General features: G+C 35.3%; 1 protein-coding gene across 10 annotated transcripts in view; it reads right to left on the bottom strand.

Moving 5' to 3' along the window:
- The window catches only part of SOX5 (SRY-box transcription factor 5), a 1,020,679-nt gene that overhangs the window by 727,339 nt on the left and 276,933 nt on the right, over window positions 1-16,407 (bottom strand). For all 10 annotated transcript variants that reach the window (XM_037846149.1, XM_037846146.1, XM_037846153.1 and 7 more), the window contains one exon: window positions 9,595-9,691. The gene's annotated coding sequence lies outside the window, so the exon portion shown is untranslated. The remainder of the gene's footprint in view (window positions 1-9,594; window positions 9,692-16,407) is intronic.

Below are 16,407 nucleotides of genomic sequence, written 5' to 3'. Positions count from 1 at the left end.
AAGTGGCTCCCTCCTGTTTTTAGTTGTCTAAAATTTTGAAATTCAGGAATAGATGCTAAATTTTATCACACGCTTCTGCATTTACTGAAATGATGTTATACTTTAATCAATATTATATAGATTGATTTTTTACATGTTAATGAACAATTGAATTTCTGAAATAAACCAACTTGGTCACGATATATGATGCTTTTGGCATATTGCTAGTTGAGGTTTGCTAAAATGGTTGAGGATTGTTCATTTATATTCATGACAGGAATTAGCCCTTACATTTCTTTTTGTCATACTGTCCTTGTCAGATTGACTATCAAGGTTATATTAGTCTTATAAAATGAGTTAGAGATTGTTAACTCTTCTATTTTTCTGAAAGAACTGTGCAAGATTAGTCTTACTTCTCCCTTGAATGCAATGGAAGAACTTGCCTGTGAAGTCATCTGTATCTGGAATTTCCTCTGTGGAAAGATTTTTGATTACAAAAATAAATTTCTTTAATGATGACAGAACTATACAAGTTTCTATTCCTTTTTTATTAAAGTTTAGCTAAGCTATATTTTTCTAATAATTTTCCATGCATCCAACTTTTCATATTTACTAACATGAAGTTATTTCATAATATTCCTTATTAGCTGCTTAATATCTGCACATCTGTAGTGATAGTCCATTTTCATTGCTAATATTGGTTATCTGCCCCTTGTAATTTATTTTCTTGCTAAGTCTTACCACAGGTTTGGAAAATTTATTTACCTTTTCTAAGAACAAACCTTTGACTTTCATGGTCCTCCCTTATGTGATTATTTCCCCCTTCATTAATACTGCTTTTAATTAATTTTGTCCTTCTACTTATTTAAAATTTATTTTCTTGTTCTTTTTATAACTTCTTGAGAGGTATGCTTGGCCTACTAATTTTAGTCATTCCTTCTATTCTAATAGATTTCATTTAAGGTATAAATTTCCCAGTAAATACTTCTTTGAGATATTCTACAATCATTACATGCAGGATTTTCATTATAGTTTAGTCTAAAATAAGTTTTTAAATTACAATATAATCTTCTTAATTTTGAAAGACGGTACTTTTGTCAAGTTATATGTTTGTTATTAATTTCCAGCTTAATTTCACTGTGGCATTTTGATTCTTTGAAAATGGCTGAGTCCTGATTTATGATTCAGTATAGGGTAAATTTTTGTAAATGCTCCATGTGTGCTTGAAAATACTGTGAATTGCACGGTTGTACACAAGGTTCTATAAATGTTCATGAGGTCAAGTTTCTTAATCTTGTCATTCAAATCAACATCCTTATTGATATTTCTATTTTATTCCTTCAGTTGCTAAGGGAAGTAAGTTAATATCCACTGCTGTTGTGAATTTGTTTATTCCTTTTTGCAACAGTGTCAATTTTCCCTTAATATATATTTGAGGTTATGTTAATACCTACCTTCCTATTTAATTGAAAATATCATTTATAAAGTGATTTTATATCCAGTAATGCTTTGGGCATTTAAGTCTATTTTGTTTAATATTAGTGTATGCCCATCAATGTCTCTGTGGTATTTTCATGGTATATTGTTTTTCCTTGTTATTTACCTTTTGCACATGAGGAATATGAGGTGTAATGGTTAAAGAACATACCCAACAGTAGACAGGAAATAAGTTATTCAGTCATGAGCTGAACCCAAACAGTCTAGTTTCAAAGTTCATGCTCCTAATCATTATGCTTTCTTACAAGTTCCAAAGAGTGAAGTCAGTTTAGGTTCAGAAACAAACAAACAAAAATGCTCTCTCACTATAATTCCTACAAATAATTTCCCAGATATTGAGATTTTTCATTTAGTTTTGATAACATTTCATACAAAATCTTTGAACAACTAGCAAAGGCTGGCAGAACCATCTTCCTCAAAACTGTGGAAACAGTTAAAGGGTTTCAGTAAGTGAGCAAGTGCCAAATCAAGAAAAAGCAGCTTGAGAAACAGTAGGTGAAGCTTATGATGTTCTTGGTAACACCTTCCCAACCCTTCCAGGTACAGTGTAGAGCCAGCCTGCACTCCCATTGTAGGTATCTGGCTCTGTTCCAGAGGGAGCAGAGTAAGTCCTATGCACATTCAGGGCTGCCTCTATGTCAGTGCCAATCCATCAAGTGGAAACCGAAATACTGAGCTAAGAAACTTGTCTATGGCTCCTCCTCCCAGCATTTGTCCTGGGGTAGAGGAGCAGCTTGCAGATAGCTAAAGCAGTGAATGAAATAATTAAGTCAAAACAGCCTAGAGCAAAGGACCACCTGCATTAAATCATACACTAGAGCACCCAGAAGTGGGTGAAAGTCTATTACAAAGGGAGTAGAGGGAATAGTTGAATTCCTATAAACTGGGAATACCTAAGGCCATGGCAAGTACAAACCCAGGACAAGAAGCAGACTCCACTGAGGCTCAGATAAGACAGAGAGAAACCTGAATTTCACATTTCCCTTGGGTTGGTCATTTTGAAAGGAGGGCTAAGCTCTTGAAACAGATGAACATCCAAAGCAGAGCCAATTTCCAAAGACTGTGAAAGATGCTTTTGCTTTGGTTTGTTTTGTTAGAATCTGACATTCAAAGAAATCCCTATTATATTACTAGCTGGATACAAACTTCAGCAACAGACAGCTCAGTGACTAAATCCCAGAGTTAACACTTTAAAATATTAAAATGTACAGTGTACAACAAAAGATTAAAAGATGAAGAAACAGAAAATAATGGCCCATCCAAAGGACTAAAATAAAAATCCAGAAACCACCAATGAAGAGGACCAGACTTTGGACATACCAGACCAAGACTTTAAAAAATGATCCTCCAATATTGACTGTTTTAAAACTTCAACTTATGTGTGAGACCAGAGGAAGAGATGTTTATTGGTGCAAAATTTATATTTTCTGCAGCACACTATCTAATTTAACTTGTATAGTCAGTTTATCCAAACACCATAATTACATGAAACCTTGAAAATCGAGTGGCATCTTACTGGTTTATACAGGTTAGTGTGATGTCCTGATACATCCCAGAGTAATCTGGACAGAGAACAAAAAAGTAATTGCAAATTCCCCTTGAGGGACTGGGGAAAAATGTGGAAATATTAAACTTACCCACCTGGGGAATTCTTGATATTCTCAGAAGCACCAGGGACTACTAATTTAGAAAGCCAAGCCCTTATGAAACTTATTCCTGCAAAGGAGAAGCTAAGCCTACTTGTAATTAAGGCTAAGAGTCATCACCAGAGAACCTCTTTTGTTGCTCACATGTGGCCTCTCTTTAAGCCAACTGTGCAGGTAAACTCACTGCCCTCTCCCCACTATGTGAGACATGACTCCCAGGGGTGTAAATCTCCCTGGCAACATGGGAGATGACTCCCAGGGATAAGCCTGGCCCTGCCATTATAGCATCGAGAAAACCTTCTTGGACCAAAAGGGGGAAGAGAAATGAAACAAAATAGGGTTTCAATGTCAAAGAGATTCCAAATAGAGTGAAGAGGTCATTCTGGAGGTTACTCTAATGCATTATATAGATAACCCTTTTTAATTTTTACTGCATTAGAATAGCTAGATGGAAATGCCAGAAACTTTGGACTATAATCCAGTAGTCTTGATTCTTGAAGATGATTGTATAACTATATAGTTTTTACTGTGCGACTGTGTAATTGTGAAAACCTTGTGACTGACACTCCCTTCATCCAGTGTATGTACAGATGAGTAAGAAAACAAAGACAAAAAATAAATAAATAATAGTGGGGATAAGGAGTATGGGATGTTTTGGGTGTTCTTTTTTATTTTTATTTTTATTATTTTTATTTTTTATTTTTGAAGTAATGAAAATGTTCAAAAATTGATTGAGGTGATGAATGCACAACAATATAATGATACCTTGAACAACTGATTATACACTTTGGATGATTATCTGGTATGTGAATATATATCAATAAGATTGCATAAAAATTATCCTCAATGTGTTCAAATAAATAAAGGAAAACACAGAGAAAAAACTAAAGGATAAAGAAACAAAACAAACACTATGAGAATCTCAAGAAAGTGACAGAAATTTTAAATAGAACTCAGAGAAAACTACTGGAGTTGAAGACTACAATAACTGAAATGAAGAAATTCTCCGGAGAGTTTCAACAGCAGATTGGAGTTGGCAGAAGAAACAATCAGTGATCTCAAAGAGAAGACAACTGAAATAATTCAGGCTAAGAAGCAGAAAGAAAAAGACAATAAGAAAAAGCAATCAGAGCCTTAGAGACCTATGGGATACCATAAAGACACCAATAAATAGATTATAGGAGACTCAGAGAGAGAAGAAAGAGAGAATGGGTAACACGTAATATTCAAAGAAATAATGGCAGAAAATCTCCCAAATTTAATGAAAGACAAGAAGCCCAATGAAACCCAAATAAGATAAACTCAAAGAGACAGTAATCAAACTGTTCAATGCCAAGTTCAAGAAGAGAGTTCTAAAAAGTACAAGAAAAAAGCAACAAGATATGTAAAAGGGAATCGCAATAAGATTATGCGCTGATTTCTTATCAGAAACCATTGATGCAAGAAGGTAGTGGGATAAAATATTTAAAGTGCTGAAAGAAAACAATTGCCAACCAAGAATTTTATATCCAGCAAGCCTATCTTTTAAAAATGAGGGAGAGATTAAGACATTCCCAGATAAACAAAAGTTGAGGGAGTTTGTCACCAGCAGACCTACCCTACAATCAATGCTAAAGGGAGTGCTTCAGACTGAAAGGAAAGAACACTAGGTAGTGGATCAAACAAGCATAAAGAAATAAATACATCCGTAATAAAATATAAGGTAACCATGCAGGGAAGTATAAATACAAGTACAATTATATTGTATGTTTTGTTATGTAATTCCACTTTTTAATTCTTACAGCTCAAAAAATGCAAATGCATTAAACTTAATGATAAATCTATGGCTTTGGACATACAATCTATAAAGATAATTTGCAACAAGAACAGCAAAAAGGTGGGGGGAAGTTGCACACAGGAACAGTGTATTTGTATGACATTGAAGATAAGTTGGCATAACATCAAACTTGATTACTAAGATTTAGGATATTAAATTTTAGCCCAATGGTAACCATAAAGAAAATATATGAAAAATATATTAAAAAAGAATGAGAAGGGACTAAAAAGAGTACACTACAAAAAATCAAATAAATATGAAAGTTGGCATTAATGGAGTCATTGAGGGAAAGAAATGGCATAAGACAACAAAGACAAAAGAACAAAATGGCAAAAGAAAGTCATGATTATCAGTAGTAACGTTAAATGTAAATGAATTATTAACTCTCTAGGAAAAAGGCAGAGATTGGCAGAATGTATGAAAAAGCATGATCCAACTATATGTTGTTTACAGGAAACTCACCTTTAAGTCAAAGACAAAAGTAGGATGAAAGTAAAATAACAGAAAAAATATATGCCATGCAAACAGTAACCCAAAGAGAGCTGAGGTAGCTATCCTAATATCAGATAAAATACACTTTAAGTAAAAAAATATTATGAGAGAAAAGGTCATTATATATGGCTAATAGCTCAATTCAACAAGAAGATATAACAATTATAACTATATATGCACCTACTGATAAAACCCCAAAGGATGAAACAAATATTGACATATCTGAAGGAAGAAACAGACAGTTCTACATTAATAACAGAAGACTTTAACACACCACTTTCAATGATGGACAACATCTAGACAGAAGAGCAGTAAGGAAATAGAAGACTTGAACTATACTGTAAGCTAACTTGACCCAACAGACATACATAGAAAACTTTGTCCAAGACCAGCAGAATACCCATTCTTCTCTAGTGCACATGGATCATTCTCCAGGATAGACCCAATGTTAGAAACAAAACAAGTTTCAATAAATTCAAAAATATTTAAATCATAAAATGTATCTTTTCCAACACAACGGAATAAAGCTAGAAATCAATAATAGGAGGAGAACTGGAAAATTCACAAATATGAGGAGATTAAACAATGTACTCTTTAATAACCAATGGTTCAAAGAAGAAATCCAAAGGAAAATTGGGAAATATTCTCAGGCAAATGACAATGTAAATACAATATACCAAAACTTATGGGATATGCAAAGACAGTGTTGATAGGGGAATTTACTGGTCTAAATACATATGTGTGTGTGTGTGTGTGTGTATATATATATATGTATATATATACACACACATATATATATATATATATATATATATATATATATATATATATGACATCTCAAATAAGCAATCTAACCTCAAACTGGAGAATCTAGAAAAAGAAGAGCAAACTAAACCCAAATTGAGCAGAAGGAAGGAAATAACAAGATTAGAGTGGAGATAAATGAAATAGAGAATAAAAAAAGAAACAATGGAAAGAATTTTAAAAAAGCAACAATTGGTTCTTTCAAAATATCAATAAAATTTACAAACCTTTAGCTAGAATAACAAAGAGAAAAAGATAGGGGACACAATTGAAATCAGAAATAAAGGAGGGTGGGGGGAATTATTACTGAGCTCAAAGAAATAAAAAGGATTGTAAGAGGCTAGTATGAACAAATGTACACCAACAAATTAGATACCTAGATGAAATGGACAAATTCCTAGAAATATAGAAACTATTTACAATGACTTAAGAAAAAGAGGTTTATCACAGACTAACAACTAGTAAAGAGACTGAATAATTAATCAAAAACATCCCAACAAAGTTAAGTCCAGACCCTGATGGGCTTAACACAGAATTCTACCAAACATTCCAAGAAGAACAACACCAATCTTGCCCAAACACTTTCAAAAACTTGAAGAGGAGGGAACACACACTAACTCATTTTATGAGACCAACAACACCCTCAACCAGATAAAAATACCACAAGAAAAGAAAATTACAGACAGATATACCTTATGAATATAGACGCAGAAATCCTCAACAAAATACTAGAAAACCAAATCCAACAGAACGTTAACAGAATTATACATCACAATCAAGTGGGATTTATCCTGGTATGCAAGGGTGGTTCAACATAAGAAAATCAATTAATATAATATAACACATAAAGAAAGAAAAATAAAATATATAATCCTCTCAATGGACATAGAAAAGTCATTAGACAAAATCCAGTACCACTTCTTGAGAAAAACATTTAGAAATCTAGGAATAAAAGGAAACTTCAACATGATAAAGGGCATATATGAAAAACTACCACTAACATCATATACGATTGTTAAGGATGGTGTACTGGTTTGTATATATTATGTCCCCCAGAAAAAGCCATGTTCTTTGATGCAATCTTGTGGGGGCAGACATATTAGTGGGGATTAAGTTGGAACATTTGGATTAGGTTGTTTCCATGGAGATGCGCCCCACCCAACTGTGGGTAATAACTCTGACTGGATAATTTCCATGGATGTGTAGCCCCGCCCATTCAGCGTGGGCCTTGATTAGTTTACTGGAGCACTATATAAGCTCAGACAGAAGAAACGGGCTTGCCAGAGCCAAGAGGGACACTTTGAAGAATGCACAGAAGCTGAGAGAGAAGCTGCAGATGAGAGACAGTTTGAAGATGGCCATTGAAAGCAGACTCTCTCTCCAGAGAAGCTAAGAAAGGACAAACACCCCAAGAGCAACTAAGAGAGACATTTTTGAGGAGCTGCAGCCTAGAGAGGAATGTCCTGGGAGAAAGCCATTTTTAAACCAGAACTCTGGAGCAGATGCCAGCCACATGTCTTCACAGCTAACAGGGGTTATCCAGATGCCAATGGCCATCCTTCGGTGAAGGTACCCTCTTACTTTGGACACTTTATGGCCTTAAGACTGTAACTCTGTAACCAAATAAACCACCTTTATAAAAGCCAACCCATTTCTGGTGTTTTGCATTTCAGCAGCATTAGCAAACTAGAACAGATGTCTATCTTTCCCTAGGACAAGGATGTCCATTGTCACCTTTGTTTATACTGGAAGTTCTACCCGGAGAAACCAGGCAAGAGAAAGAAATAAAAGGCATCCACATTGGAAAAGAAGTGAAACTTTCCCTATTTGTAACAACAACAGCAACAAACTACTAGAGCTAAGAAGTGTATTTGAATGAATAAATTTTAGGTCACTAGGCAAGACCACTTTTTCATTATTTGTTTAGGTACCAAGAGAAGAATTCCTTTTCAGTCTTTAAAAGGAACAAACCTCTTCTGAACAACCGGATCCCTTACCTCCAAACTTTTCTGCTGTCACCTAATGATAGTGTGCCAGTTTAAATGTATTATGTCCCCAAGAAAAAGCCATATTCTTTGATGCAATCTTGTGGCACATATATTTTAGTGCTGATTAGATTGGAATTCTTTGAGTGTTTGCATGGAAATGCACCCCACCCAACTGTAAGTGATAACTCTGATGGGATATTTCCAAGGAAGGAGTGGCCCCACCCATTCAGGGTGGGCTTTGATCAGTGGAGCCATATAAATGAGCTGACAGGCAGAGGGAATGCAGTGCAGCTGTGAGTGATGTTTTGAAGAGGAGCTACAGACAAGAGGGACACTTTGAAGAAAGCACAGGAGCTGCAGATGGGAGACATTTTGAAGATGGCCATTGAAAGCACTCTTGCTCTGGAGAAGCTGAGAGAGGACAAATACTCCAAGTGCAACTAAGATGACATTTTTGAGGAACTGCAGCCTAGAGAGGAACATCCTGAGAGAAAGTCATTTTGAAACCAGAACTTTGGAGCAGATGCCAGCCACGTGCCTTCCCAGCTAACAGAGGTTTTCCGGACACTACTGGCCATCCTCCAGTGAAGTACCCAATTGCTGATGTGTTACCTTGGATACTTTATGGCCTTAAGACTGTAACTGTGTAACCAAATAAACCCCCTTTTATAAAAGCCAATCCATTTCTGGTGTTTTGCATGCTGGCAGCATTAGCAAACTAGAACAGATAGTCAGCAACAGGATTATAAAAGGATTTTCAACTGTAGGTCCACAGTCAATTTTTGGTTCATGTCCTCAAGAGTATAACTTTTTTGAAACGACAAACATTTTATAAATGCACATACAGGTAGATACCCACTAAGTTTTTCTGCCAAGTAAAATGGAAAATATCTGTTTGACCTCAGCAAAACTGCATTTTTGTATGTGTTTACAGCAACATATCCTAGAATACTTAATATCCTAAGGAAATTTTTCTAAAATTTGTCTCACCCATTATGAAACAAAATATTTCTTCTGTGGCAACAACAAAAAAGTAGCAAATGATTTAAAAGTACAAATGATTTAAAAGACATTTTTCATTGGAAAAAAAAAGGTTTTGTAACTTCAAGAAAGTATAGCTCATTAAGAAAAAGAAAAGGCACTATCATCTGCCAGTTTGGAGACATTACCTTCATAAAGAGTCTCAAAAATAATGACAAAGACAGTTATTATCTGAAAATAAAGATTATATACTATAGTTTTATATGCATATACTCTATTTTTTACATATAAATTTAAAGTAATAGAAGGTACATATACCATCATATTTTTGAAGTAGCAAGTGAAATAATTGACTTATTAAATGTGTGTATTATGTGTTTTATGAATATACCTTTTTTCTAACCAGTGCAGTGCCAAAATTCTCTGCTCAGCTCTCAGAATCTTGTCAACAGATTAAAACACGAATCGTGTCATCAGCAAGAGGAATGCTGGAAAAATAAAATAAAATTAGACCATTGACAGTGTATTGCTTCTAATAAATATATCAACATATTACTTTTGGAAGCAAGATATGTGTAAGATTTTTAAAACAGATGATATTTTATGGAAAAAGAGGCATTATTTAATTGCACCAGAATTAATGTAAGAACTTAATCTCCTCAGGAGTTGTTCCTTTGATCTAATTATCATGTAAATACCCTGCAGTTGCTTTTAGGATGGACCAGATTAATGTAGTTTCTTGTTTTCTCTGGACTGATTTATGAGAAGTCCTCAGGTGTCCTCTTAGGTCCCTTCCTTGATTCCTTTCAAAGGTAACACAGTAACGGCCAACGCAGTAACTATTTAGTTGGAAGCCGTTCAGATAGCTCTCCATTCAGATCTACTGATACATAGCTCTATGACTGCACTGTGCAGCTCAACTTCAGAAATACTGCTCTTGCCACTCTCGTGAGTAAATAAAACTCTGGCTTTGTTACTAATTTCCCCAGGTTAAACAGAAATAGCCCCTGGCAATCAGCTGAAATACCCAAGAACCAAACTTATGAGAGCATCTACAGCCATGCTTTAGGCCCAGTCTCTTCACTTTGAGTTCAAAGTGAATAATGCTTCAGTGCTCCTCCTCATCATGCCATTGATTATTCAGTTTCGATCACAAAGTTTATGGTATTCGAGTAGTTTTATTACCAAATGGTGTCTTCCCAGAGCATGATCAGTATAGAGGGATTTTACTTCATTCCAATATCAGGACTTTTGTTAATAAGCATAGAAATTCCAAAGTTACCATGTGGAAAAAGAGAGAAATCTGTATTATTTCATTACTTCACTAATTATTCTGTTGGAGAATAATCCAAAATGAGAAGAGTTACCATTAAAATTTTTGAATTTAAGAAATTATGCTGCTGAAATAAAGGTTTGTGTATACATAATCTGCCAAATAATAAAATTGGTTTATTTTTATTAAAAATTTTACTAATAAAACTAACCCAAAGTCTTTTCTTCAAGTAAATGAAATTCTGTATCTGACCAAATGCAGAGTCCACTGCAGTTGAATTTATTTAAGAATGAAACAGAGATATTTTGTCATATTATATATTTGAGAAACACAGAAATTCACAGGTGGTATTTTTACCCAAAGAGGGAGCCTTTATTTTTACATTTTTTTCACAGATCTTCAAAAATTTGAATTAAAATATGAAATTCTAAAACTGTTGTTGATATCATAATTTTTATATCAGGTATGGTATTGAGATAACCAGATTTCAATTGGCATATTTTTCTTCAACTATAACATATCTTTCAGAAGATTGTCAGAAGATTGGAAAGATAATTGAAATTTTAAAAAATAGCATACCTACATCGTAATTAAATTTTTTTAAATACAAGAATAAAGGTGTAGCTGCCAAAGCAGCCTACAAGAAAATTCCTTTTAGGTGGTAAATGACTAGAATTATTATGCATGCTCTGTACCAAAGCCTAATTACATAGAAGTGAAATGACATTTCAGTCATCCTCTTATCAGAAAAGGGGCTGGCATAAATCAATTATTTTCTATGTATTTATGAAACAGGAAACATCCTATTTTTAAAGTTTCCATTAATACCATTCTCTGTAATATCACTTAAAACTTGCTTGAAAAAGGTTATAACTGGCATGACACCATGATTAACTTTCTTTTCTTAAGTTGAGGAAAGAATATTTTTCTTCAAAAAAAAAGAAATCTAAGTTTGTTTCCTTCATATCTTATAATCTACCTAAACAATATCTTAAATTGTTACGACTCGAAATAAATGTGCTCTGGGTTTTGTAAAAAAAAAAATTTCTTCATCAACTTAAAAACTACCTTAAAAAAATATAATTTTGGCAACACATTACCCCAGAGCAGTCTGTTCCACCACAATCAGAGACATGATAATAACTGAGCTGAACTTTGTTTTGTGACCCCTTGTAAACTGCAGGGAAGATAGATGATAAAGAGTTCTGTGCCTTTCCCCCAGGGTCCCCTTCTCGGCTCCTAGAAGATATTATATAAGAGGGGTAGCGGGTGAGGTAGAAGGGGTTAATCACTGCTGCTCTTCACTCTGGAATTCCAACCTACCCATTAAATCATTGTTTCCCCCCACCCTAGGGACTGTGAATCTAATGGACCTAAAATCAATACATTATAAATGACATAAAAAATATATTCATTTTATGGACTAATGTACCCTAGTGCCTGAATCCTATTTACACCCTCTACTTTAAAAAGGAACAACAGTCCCATTTCTGCCAGTAAAAGGTTACTCAGTCACTCTGGTGACATGCTGCAGAATGCACTGTCACACTAAAGTGCAGCAAGGCAGAAGATGAGTTCTTCCACAAAGCCACTTTGTGGAAACCTTAAAAACGGTAGGGGGAAGTATGCTTGTGTTAAGAAACAATCTGGAAGGAGCATGCAGGTAGCTTCAAGGACATTAGCCATGTTCTAAGGTGTGTTGACAGGTCTGTTTCATTAACTTGCTTCACGTTCTAAAGTGACTGAAAAAGATGGATACAAAAATTCTAAAAGGCAGAAATACTAGAGAGATATTAGGGAAATAATCATAGTGTGAGATCACACCACAGCAAACCACAGGCACAGGCAAGCTCTAGGAAGATGGAGGGTATTTTGTTTATCACATACAGCAGTAAAACAACTAACAAAGGTACAGTGGGTATTTGTTAGGGTTTTTTTTACATGTTAAGGAAACATACTGAAGAGTTTTTATATTTGCAGTATATTCTTCAATCTGAAGCACCCATATCCTGAATTTAAAAGCCACTCATAAGTTAGAATATATATATATTTTTTAAAAAAAGCACTTCAGTTAATAATATATTGGAAACTTCTAAATTTTGAGGATAACTTTTTCTACCTTTAATATTTTTAAAACATGGAAAATAGAGAAGCTGTATAATATGCAAAGCTATCTTCAGCATAAAGATAAAAGTCTCACACAAAAAAAACAAACTAATCCTAAAAAGTAAAGGAAGACTTGTGTTTCTTGGGAAAACATCACCTGACTTTTTGTTCTATTGCGTATAAATCTAACTACTGGTCAGAGAATAATAAAAATGGAAAGCAACTTTAAAACAAGTTCGTTTTGAAAGAATTCTATCAACAAGTCAGCATGTACAGCTTTACTGGCTTAAGATCCATATAATTATAAAATTACCAAAAGAAAAAAAATAAAAAAAACAACAAAACTACAAAAAGAACTGTTGTTCTCTATTCCATTTGCCAACCAGAGTCATTTATCCCCTATTAGATAACGTATAATAGACTCTACCGAAAGGGTCGTTGGCCTTCCATTTAATGATATTGCCAGCCCCGATCTTCATTTTCCCTGCAATGTCCCTCAACACAGAATAAATGGCTGATCTCTTCACAGTAATAGCTGATTTCTATTTATTAAGCTAAAAAGGTCACCATTTTCTACGGCTGGGCTGCCCTGCACTATCGATAATTTTATGCATAAACAAATGGCAAATTTGTGCCACATAAATAAGCATTAGCAATCACTTTTTCCTCGGGCAATGCCCACCGCATGCAAATGTTTACCTCACAGGGCCTGGTAGCTTTTGTTTTAGCTCTTGAACAGTGAAACAAAAGAGCACAATAAACAATTTTAAAATTGCCAATCAATAAGCAATGCAAATGCAAAGGCAAATGGCAAAAAACTTGCTCAGAAAAAACAAAAACAAAAGTGAGGTGGGGGGGATGGTGAGAGGATCTTCTTTTTTATATTCGTTTCTTTTTCTTTTCATAACGAAAAGGCTGAAGTACTCTTGACAGTACAGCTAGCTAGGCTAGTGCTAAAGCAGATGCCAGATGGAGAAGTAGAAAATATACACAGGTTGAGTAAACACACACACATACACACACCAACACCAAAAAGCCTAAAAGGGGGTAAGAGAAAAACTGTGTTCTTAAGTGATTTCTGAGGCATCACATTCAAATTTATGATTTTCAATTTCAGAGACTCAAAGAATTTTAAAACTAGGAGGGGCTTCAGAGAAACACGACCAAATCTCAATTCCACTGCACTTTGCTATGCTGTTTTCCAATGTCATCTTCCTCAGAAAAAGGGAAAATACATTCTCAATAAGTAGGATATTTTTAGCAACAGAAGGAAAAGGGGTAAGTAAAGAATATACAAATATACAACATAAAGCATCCCATGAAACATCCACATGCCCAGATGTTTAAGATTAAAAACCCTTACCTTAGAACAACTCAAGGATAGTATCAGGGTATGAGGAAAAAGAGAGAAGGGGCAGTAAAGAAAGAGGCAACGGGAGTAAGAAAGCCTAGAAAGTAAAGCGGTAATTAGTTTGTACATGGAAATAAAGGATGACTCAAGAATAACTGAGCTTTTTAAATCTAAAAGCAAACCTTAATAAAGATTTTTTTTTTTAAAGTTGTGATTACATATTAGAAAGTGTTTTGAGTGTTTTATACTTAGATCCATTACACTTCATTTTGGCAAAAATATAAACCTCTACAGGATGATACCATTTCCCAGCACAGAAGTGCAGGGAGTTTAAGAAACTTGCTCAGTGACTTAGCATAGTGGTGGACCTGGGTTTTGACACAATCTGATGTTGGCACATGCACACTGTCTAATACTGCCACCCACTCTTTAAAACTCATCTTATATTGATTTGGTTGAAAATATCATCCTTACTGTGTATATGGCTTTGCATTGTATAATCAAGTCAAACTGCATTTTTAAAAATTTTAAATTCAGGGCTTAGATGAGTTTATTTTATGAAGTTATTAACATACTGTAGCTTCTGTAAAATACAAAAATACTGATTTGTATACTAAGAGTATGTCACAGTCTTAGTAATCATTTGAGAACCCAAAAACATTGTGATCCCCTCTTGATCTTAACGTAAAGGTTTTACAATTACACAACATATTAACAGACATTAAACATTACTGACAAAATTATAAAAGTAAATAAATAAAGTATTCTTGGCCAAAATGCAAATAGGCAGTCCTGGAAATCTCAAACCAGCTTGTAGCACTTGCCTGATTGACCTCCCGCCCAGAGCCAAGATGTCTTCCACAGAGACTTTTTAGAATACTGATACGGAGAGTAAAAACCAAACTTCTTTAGAGGAAGGCTAAGAAACTTCTGGTAATATCTGCCCCCTGATAATATCAGTGTTGGGAGGCCAGGGCTGTTGCTAGCCCACAGGAGTGCCTGTGTATGAATAAGAAAAAGATGACCCCCTTCGGTGACCCTGGAAAACTCCTTATGGTTTTCTTAGTAAGAAAAGTGTTATTTCTAATATTTCTAATATTTCTAATATTAAATCCCACCCCTTTTAGAGTTAAAAGATTTTTGAGAACCAAGTACCCACTCCTTAATACAAAATCAATAATGATATTTTACATGTTAATTCACACAACTACATAGCTAGCATACTCCTCTTTTATGTATGGTCTTTCTTATTATCAACTAAATGCAACAAATATGTGCCAAAGACCAATATTATGAGGCCAAGGTTTTAATTACAATCATTCTTGCCCAATTCCTCACTTTCAATGCAAGATAAAGATTTCAAACTAAAGCCTTGAGTATCCCCCACTTACATGGGTTTGTCCTAATTTTAGGAATACTTACACAGGCTACAAGGTAGAATGCATGTAAAGGAAAGTGCACAGGACGTATGTAAAATCTTAGAGTGTTATGTGGACATTGCAGTGTTCAAAAGGCTCAACATGGGGTTCAAGACCAGAGTCTGGACCAAATAATCACATTTGATTGTTCCCAACCCCACTTTTACAGCAATAAAATTAGGTTTAAACTGAGAGTATCTTTGAGAGGAGAAAGTCTCCGGGGCTTTGTGTGGATGGCAGTAGAAGAGCCACTGCCTCCTCTGCCCTGGGTAAAGGTGTGCTGGCCCTGGCCCCTTCGCCCTAGATGCTTTCTTTGTGTAGCCTCTGCTTTGCTCAGTACACAGGTGGGCTCACTTTGGGCTGAGTTTCCCAGACTCCCTATCAGTTGGCTTCCAGGTGAGGTCAGTTAGTGGGAGGAGACTGGGGGGTCCTCAGGGAGAACATCAGGGTGTGTGCACGTGTGTGCGTGTGTTTGTTGTCTCTCTTTCATTTTCTTTATCTTTATCTTTTTTTTTTAACATTCTATTATAGACAATTACACATGAGAGCCCAGTAAAACAAGCCTGAATTACCCACCTCCAAGTTTCAACATCTACCAAACTTCTGCTACTTGCATTTCTCTCCCTGATCTCGGCTTTGCCAGGTGTCTCGGCAGCAGCTCCTTCTCCTCGTGGCCCCACCTCCTGTCTGACAGGTCCAGGTGGCTTCAGCCCCACACAGTGTCCCTGGTAACCTGCCTCCTCCCTTTGTCCCCCCACCTTCCTGTTGTTCTAGCTCTTTTATTAACTCTGTAACAATTTTCCCACATTACATACCCCCTTTTTAAAAAATTCTCAGAGTGGTCTTTACCTTCCTGTTTGGACCCTGACCAGGTAGAGTGTTTATTTATTTTACTTTTTATCACCTACTAGTAGAGCCACCATTTACCCCTTATTCATCACCCCCTTGAAGCAAGTCAAAGCCTGAAGCCCAGCACGCCAGTCCTATTTGCTACATCTGAAGTCTGGTCCGCCATATATAATAGCCATAAGGCTTTCATGGACCAGGCAATCTATT

Source organism: Choloepus didactylus, chromosome 8 (genome assembly GCF_015220235.1).
Source record: "Choloepus didactylus isolate mChoDid1 chromosome 8, mChoDid1.pri, whole genome shotgun sequence".
NCBI classification, from domain to species: Eukaryota; Metazoa; Chordata; class Mammalia; order Pilosa; family Megalonychidae; genus Choloepus; species Choloepus didactylus.
Note: the sequence above shows the minus strand (reverse complement) of the source record. Positions and strands in the feature narration are given on the sequence as shown.